Source organism: Coregonus lavaretus (assembly GCF_964263955.1).
Source record: "Coregonus lavaretus genome assembly, chromosome: 4".
Lineage (NCBI taxonomy): Eukaryota > Metazoa > Chordata > Actinopteri > Salmoniformes > Salmonidae > Coregonus > Coregonus lavaretus.
Window position 1 is genome coordinate 24,121,171 of NC_139991.1, and position 8,462 is coordinate 24,129,632.

Below are 8,462 nucleotides of genomic sequence, written 5' to 3' on the forward strand. Positions count from 1 at the left end.
CACACTAGCGTGCTCTTCTCACTCAGACACCAGCAATGCCACAAGTGACATCACTCATGGTGTTGTAGCTGACCTTAATGCTACTGAGGAATTCCCTGCCAGGAGCCTTAGCCCGGCTGATGTAAAGGCTGACGGCATGGCCCGTCTTCCCTCTGCCAGAGGGGAAGAGACTAAGAAGAACAGGAAGTGGCGTTTCCTACCGAAAATGCATAAGTTTCCAAAGATCATGATTAAGGTAGGGTGCTCTGTGTTTTGAGATTACCTCTGTAAGGCAGGGCTGAAATTTACCCTACAGATTCACTACACCCCTATTGTCTCTCAGCATTAGAACAAAACTGTTGTCATTGTCTTTAGGAGGTTGAGTGAGGACGCTGTAATGCAATCCTAATACACATGGGAGAGTCCCAAATGGCACCCTATTCCCTATATAGTGCACGACTTTTTACCAGAGCTCTCTGGGCCCTTGTCAAAAGTAGTGCCTTACGTAGCGAATAGGGTGCCTTTTAGGATGCACACTCTGTATTTTACACAGGCTCAGTTGTCCTGATGTGTTTTGTCAACAGCTGTTCAAGACAAAAGGGGAACCGAAGAGACACCCTGAACAGGATGCGCTGCCTACCAAACATCTCAGAGAGACTCATATTTCACAGGGTAAGTGATAAGCATCGATAATGTCATATTGATGTATCACCCTATGACAAGCTTGTTAAAACAGTGACAACAGATACAGGCAGACCGACGGACAGACATGCAGACAGACAGGCAGACTGACAGGCAGACGGACGGGCAGACAGACATACAGGCAGACAAAAAGACAGGCAAACAGGCAGACAGACAGACGGACAGACAGACTGACGGACAGACAGACAGACAGGCAGACAGGCATACAGACGGACAGACAGGCAGACGGACAGACAGGCAGACAGGCAGACAGACGGACAGGCAGACGGACAGACGGACAGACACAAACACACACATTCATTTTCTGATTATGAAATGTTCTCATGACAGATGCTGAGTGTGAGGTTCCAGAGGTTCCATCCACTTCCCCACCCAAGGAGGACCTGACAACCACACCGGCCCCTGCTCCCCAGGAGTCCCAGTCCCGTAAACGCCCACTCATAGTCAGGGTGTTACACGCTCTCTCCAGAGCCATCTCCAAACCATTCACAGGAGCTTCTGGGAAGAAGAATTAGCCAAATGCCTGATTTTATTAATATGATATTTTAATCAGAGCCTTTATTTAATAAAACATTACTGCATTGATTTCTGTCTATAGTAGTCTTCATGTATGTGCAAGATAACGGTAAAGTACTTCAAACCACATAGTCAAAAGTATTCATAGTGAAGTACCGTTTATGATTATTGATTGTGGAAATACACATAATACAGAAAAGTTGTTGTCACATATAAAGACAGACATAAAGGAGAACTCCGTAGACCAGTCACATTCTCAAGCCATAACTAAATCCATGAATGGATCTCCTATAAGATGACAGGAGAACATTTGTAACACTTTCTATGAAGCCTATATCTATAATGCATACACTCAAGTCATTTACATTTTACATTTTAGTCATTTAGCAGAAGCTCTTATCCAGAGCGACTTACAGTTAGTGAGTGCATACATTTTTTTTTTCATACTGTCATACACTCATAATGACTTAACTGAGTTAAGTGTTAAGTAAAGTGCAGTTATAAACACATAATGAGGGCTTATTATGTATTTCTTGCAATAAAAAAAGAAAAATGCTACTAGTTTATTAAATATTCATGACTGCTATTGCACGGCTCATGTCCACACTTCTGTACAATAGGGGGCAGTAATGCACCATAACGTTGGATGCCAACTGCCTATAAACCCCACTGAAGAAGAAAAAGCTACTCATGTAATGCATGCTGGAAAGCAGACAAAACTAATGATTTGCAAGAGATCTAAACACGATTTATAAGCTACTGAACAACAAGTCCAAGAAATCATTGCTAACCGCGTTTGCACTTTGAACAGATTTCTCGACAATAATAATGGAAGATGTGACTGGGGCTCAGCTCATTGCAGAGGCACTAAAAGCTCAGGTGAAGTGTGTGCAATATATATAAAACAGTGTTATACTGTGTAACCGTGTTGCTAATAATATATTAGTCGCTGATCATGTCCTTGGCAGTGAGAATGTAACACTATGAGTTGTGAAAGTGTGCCATAGGTCATTGCACTGGTATAGCTAACTATTAATATTGTTGTAGAAAAACATTTAGATGTTTATGTGGAATAGTATATGTTAACACCCTTGTTGATGCATGCCAATGTGTGTGTCAATGCAAAGAAAATCTAAACTACATTGTAACAATTCATATACAATTCAGTATGAAAATGTATGCACTCACTAACTGTAAATCGCTCTGGATAAGAGCGTCTGCTAAATGACTAAAAATGTTTTAAAAAAGGTAAATATACTGTATCTACATGTAACTCTCTACAGAATGTAGAATATATGTTTGGAATAGTTGGTGTTCCAGTCATTGAAGTAGCTAAGGCAGCTCAAGCCTCAGGAATCAAGTATGTGGGAATGCGCAATGAACAAGCCATAAGCCACCTTTTTATTACTAAACCAGCTCTCCCCAAATCATGTGATATTAACTACCCGTACATAGACTACAGGAGCGTGTAGTGTGTGAGGGTCAGTTTCATAGCTTTTTTGCATTGCTAATTATGTCTGCCTGTCTGTCTGACCCTTTATGTGTCTGTCTGCCTGTCTTCCTGTCTGTCCCTCTGTCTGTCTGTTCCTCTCCAGTCCAGGTGCGTGTCTGGTTGTGTCTGGACCGGGACTCATCCATGCACTTGGTGGAATGGCCAACGCTAACATGAACTGCTGGTATGCTAGAACTCCACAAACAGAAGACCCTACTACTCATGTTCAGTGGTCCTTTCAAAAGAAGGGATGCTATCCGCACACTGCAAAAAATGATCTGAGGACTCCAAACTATCTCAGATTGTCAGTTGATGTCATTGTGTGATACCTCTCTCTCTGTAGGCCTGTGATTGTTATTGGAGGCTCCTCCGATCAAAACCAAGAGACCACTGGGGCGTTTCAAGAGTTTCCACAGGTACCGATTGAACCATGATATTTATGACTTTTGAACATTAGGGGGTTGTTTCCCAGGACACAGATTAAGCCTAGTCATGGCCTAAAAAGCAAACTCAATAGAGAATCTCTGTCTGGGAAACTGGCCCTAGCAGTTTAATTGCTGAAAGAGGAAATAATTTGTTATTTGTGGTCCTCTTTCTCTGTCAGGTGGAGGCATGCAGATTGTACAGTAAGTTCTCTGCTAGGTCTAGCAGTCTGGATATGATCTCCTCAGTGGTAGAGAAGGTATACAGTCTACTCTGACTCCCTCTGTGTAGTCCTCTTCATATCATTTGGTATCACCTGCAATTGTCTTTTTTCTGACCTCTAATTTTCCAGCTTAGCAAGGTACCTTAACTGCTTCATAAGAGCACAGCACAGCCTTAATTGATCTGAATTTAAGGGTGTTTGGTATGTCTAAGGCAGCACGCACTAGCATGTATGGACGTCCAGGTGCTGTATACGTAGACATATCTGGGGACATGGTCAATGCTAAATTGGACAGGAGCAGAGCCAGGTTAGTGGCCATCACTGTCTTTCATCCATTTAAAATGTATACTAATGTGTTACTGTTGAATATGTATACCTCTGAATTCACATCACCGTAGTCATTTTTATTTTATCTTGTTATACCTTTTAACGTCTGAAGTGAACCAGAAATTAAATTACTTAGAAAATATAGCACTATATCAAAATATTCTCATCAGAGAATAGCAATAAGCCTCGATAGACCTTCATGGTTTATTTACATATGCAATAAAGTTGCTAGGTAACATGTTTAATGTTTGACCTATTATTTATTATTTCCTTTGTCAGAGAGGTGCCCTGTAGTCCACCTCCTCCTGTGAGTATGGCTGACCATATGGTGATCACAGAAGCACTGGCGGTCCTGAAAGGAGCCAAATGGACTTTACTCATCATTGGCAAAGGTAGGCATTGCTTTTTTAATAGCCAGATAATCTGGGGGAAACAGAACTAAAATCTTGCATAATTGTGTCAGATACTTGGATAAGGTCTGGGGAGATGTTAAGAGAAAGATACTAACGCCACTTGCGAACTCTCCACCCCCCTAAACGGAAACTCTCTGCAAGTTTCCGGCAAGTTTATGGGCCAAATGTCCCCTCCCGTTCTGAAATTGAAAAGATGCGAGCACCTGCGAAATCGGGATTTGTCCAAATGATTAGTGGTGAAAAATCAGCGTACCGGAACAAAGTTGTCACATCCCATTCTGTTGACAGACGCTACTTCCAGTTATGTTACGTGCGTCTGTCCAAGAGAGATCAATAGCCAGCTGAGACGCACTGTAACACATATAGCACTGTACCACGGTTCAGTTGAAAACTGGGCCACGTTCAGTCGACAAATGTTGTTGACATGATTTCTCATTCTACCTGTCTGAGAGGCACGTTCGTTCTACATGCTATATTTCTATCTGAACGTTGCACAACGTTTTGCTCAGCTGAATGCATCCCAGTTGTGAAGACCAGTCTGTTGAAATCCGTGTGGCAGTGCCCTCTGTCTGTGTCCCTCTGCAGGTGCAGCCCATTGAAGAGCAGAGGGGGCTCTGAAGGAGCTGGTGGAGGGGTGTGACCTGCCCTTCCTGCCCACCCCCATGGGTAAAGGGGTGCTGCCTGACGATCACCCCAACTGTGTTGCTGCTGCCCGCTCCAGGTCAGCCTCTCCTTCTCTCAGCTGGCATCATATTCATGTACAGACCATTGACTGTATAAGTAGGACCAAGAATTTCCCTGACCATTTGAACGGACCACGAAACTCCTGAAATCCCTATCTATAACTAGTCTCTCCTGGCCAGGTCATGTCAATGTAAACTGGTGTCAATCAAACAACTACACTACTCCTATAACTAGCCTCTTTTCATTACATTTTGTTTTGTCCCTGCTCTCCTCCTCCTCTCTTCCTATCCTCCGTTTCCTCTCTTCCTATCCTCCTCCTCCTCTCTTCCTCCTCCTCCTCCTCTTCCTATCCTCCTGGTTCTATGGTCTTGGTGGGGACTGCAGAGCTCTGCTCCAGTCTGATGTTGTGGTCCTACTTGGTGCCAGACTCAACTGGATCCTGCACTTTGGCCTTCCCCCCAGGTTTGACACCCAAGTAAAGGTCATCCAGCTAGGTCAAAGGTCACCAGTAGGGTTTCTTTTTTTTCCTTCTTTTTTTCGGATTCCAGATTTTCTGCTTATTCCGTTCTGATTTCTGGAATCTTCCAACAGGGATTTCTGGGAATTTGGGGAAAGTAACTGTAATTTTGCAACCCTAGTCACAGGTCATTTCATAGTGAACTACATTTCATTGTAACCAGGTATAAAGGTATTTGACTCAGTCTATTGGATTTAGTCTATCAATTATATAGCTTCTCTATAAGTCTTTGTGGTCTCTCCAAATAATGTCATGGCTGTCTTAGTGCTGTACAGTACATCTATATTTAAGCAATAAGGCCCGAGGGGGTGTGGTATATGGCCAATATACCACGTCTAGGGGCTGTTCTTAAGCACGATGCAACGCAGAGTGCCTCGACGATACAGCCCTTAGCCGTGGTATATTGGCCCTATACCACAAACCCCAGAGGTGCCTTATTGCTATTATAAACTGGTTACCAACGTAATTCGAACAGTCAAAATAAATTTCAAATCAAATCAAATCAAATTTTATTGGCCACATGCGCCGTAATACAACAGGTGCAGACATTACAGTGAAATGCTTACTTACAGCCCTTAACCAACAGTGCATTTATTTTAAACAAAAAAGTAAAAATAAAACAACAACAAAAAAAGTGTTGAGAAAAAAAGAGCAGAAGTAAAATAAAATAACAGTAGGGAGGCTATATATACAGGGGGGTACCGGTGCAGAGTCAATGTGCGGGGGCACCGGCTAGTTGAGGTAGTTGAAGTAATATGTACATGTGGGTAGAGTTAAAGTGACTATGCATAAATAATTAACAGAGTAGCAGCAGCGTAAAAGGATGGGGTGGGGGGGCAGTGCAAATAGTCCGGGTAGCCATGATTAGCTGTTCAGGAGTCTTAAGGCTTGGGGGTAGAAGCTGTTGAGAAGTCTTTTGGACCTAGACTTGGCACTCCGGTACCGCTTGCCGTGCGGTAGCAGAGAGAACAGTCTATGACTAGGGTGGCTGGAGTCTTTGACAATTTTGAGGGCCTTCCTCTGACACCGCCTGGTATAGAGGTCCTGGATGGCAGGAAACTTGGCCCCAGTGATGTACTGGGCCGTACACACTACCCTCTGTAGTGCCTTGCGGTCGGAGGCCAAGCAGTTGCCATACCAGGCGGTGATGCAACCAGTCAGGATGCTCTCGATGGTGCAGCTGTATAATTTTTTGAGGATCTGAGGACCCATGCCAAATCTTTTCAATCTCCTGAGGGGGAATAGGCTTTGTCGTGCCCTCTTCACGACTGTCTTGGTGTGTTTGGACCATGATAGTTCGTTGGTGATGTGGACACCAAGGAACTTGAAGCTCTCAACCTGTTCCACTACAGCCCCGTCGATGAGAATGGGGGCGTGCTCAGTCCTCTTTTTTTTCCTGTAGTCCACAATCATCTCATTTGTCTTGGTCACGTTGAGGGAGAGGTTGTTATCCTGGCACAACACAGCCAGGTCTCTGACCTCCTCCCTCAACGTGACCCATGTTATACGGTCAGATATACCACAGCTTTCAGCCAATCAGCATTCAGGGCTCGAGTCACCCGGTTTATAAAAGGGAACGTGTGTGTGTCAGCCTTAGCATTATGTGGTGGTGCCTGGTTATTTCTGTTGTGTTTAGCTTGAGGTTTGGCCACTCCTCCAGCTGCTGTTACATGTGTCACGCACGGCGCTCTTCCTGTCGTGTCGTTGCTGGTATGTTGTAGTAACGTTCCACATACGTTATTTATGTCAAGGTCAATGTCAAGGTTGATCTGTGTGCTGAGGAGATGGGGAACAACGTGCAACCTGCTGCTGCTCTCCTGGGGGACATCAATACTATTGTCAAGCAGGTAACACAACACAGTCCTGGGGGACTGGAGATCCTGGTTTGAATCCAGGCTCTGTCGTAGCCGGCCGCGACCGGGAGACCCATGGGGCGGCGCACAATTGGACCAGCGTCGCCTAGGGTAGTGGAGGGAATGGCCGGCTCAGTTCGTAGAGCATGGTGTTTGCAACGCCAGGGTTGTGGGTTCGATTCCCACGGGGGGTATGAAAAAAAAAAGTTACGTATGCACTAACTGTAAGTCGCTCTGGATAAGAGCGTCTGCTAAATGACTTAAACATGTTAAATGTAGAGGGCCCCGTAAACAGTTCCACAAACGTCAGCATGAGTGCGCTGACTGTGGAAGCACTAATCACTGGACCAAAGCTCACTGTCAGATGCACCAGCTGTGCGTCAAGTGCTTTTCTCCGGGCCACATGAGCTTTGACTGTAGTGAGGCTGGGCAGCGACAGAACCCTGGATGTGGACAGACTGGCAGGTCTCAGGAAAACTAGAAAGCCTCCGTTCTGAGGAGGGCAATGTGGGGCATTCTTATTTTTCCTCCACTGATGATGATATCCAATCTGTTTATTCTTACTTTTGTGAGTCAGTACCCATGAACAACACAGTCATTTTTCAGAACACAATGAGAATTAATCAGAAAGACAGTTTGTTTTACACCACTGTGCTAGTACAGGATAAAGTTGAGCTGAAGGAGATGTTAGATAGTGGGTCCATGGCTACTACTCTGCGCGCAGATATTGTACCTCGGTTGAGGGAGGCAGGAGTGGTAGAGGGGAACTTTCTAGCTCCTTCAGACATTATCCTGGTGGATTGTGGTGGGAACAAACTAGCCCAGTGGGCATGTGTGACTTAAAAATTCAACTTTATGGCTTCTGTTATGTAGTCCCAGTGCTTATTGTTGATGGGCAGGTTGATGAACTCATTGTGGGAACTAATGTGTTGAAGTCTCTGATTAGACAGTGAGTTTCTATGTGCTCACGCAGGTGCCCGAGAGCTGTGGCTGCACCAAGGGCTAAGCTATTGTGTGTTGTCTCTTCGTGTACAGGTATGTCATTTATTTTGTCAGAATTATGTTGTATATCATTTTACTTGTATTGTATAGTGTGTTGTTAGGCACGGAATGTGTGCATGCAGCACCTGTTCTCTTTTGCCTGACCTTCAACTAGCAAGGTGCCCGAGAGCTGTGGCTGCACCAAGAGCTAACATATTGTGTGTTGTCTCTTCGTGTGCAGGTCGAATAAAAATTATCCAACCATCAGAATTCCAGTTGTGGCAGTGTCCTAATTACGTGACCTGCCGACTGGTCAGCTCAAGCCGACCGCCGGAGCTGTGCATGTGGATGA

At 44.6% G+C, this 8,462-nt stretch overlaps 1 pseudogene across 1 annotated transcript; it reads left to right on the plus strand.

Annotated features, from left to right (window-relative positions):
• The first annotated feature begins 2,736 nt into the window (after nucleotides 1-2,736).
• Nucleotides 2,737-7,165, plus strand: LOC311128594 (2-hydroxyacyl-CoA lyase 1-like; annotated as a pseudogene). The gene is made up of 8 exons: nucleotides 2,737-2,873; nucleotides 3,033-3,105; nucleotides 3,294-3,371; nucleotides 3,548-3,642; nucleotides 3,942-4,054; nucleotides 4,661-4,796; nucleotides 5,144-5,249; nucleotides 7,040-7,165. The product of its transcript is annotated as a 2-hydroxyacyl-CoA lyase 1-like (transcript).
• The last annotated feature ends 1,297 nt before the right edge of the window (nucleotides 7,166-8,462 follow it).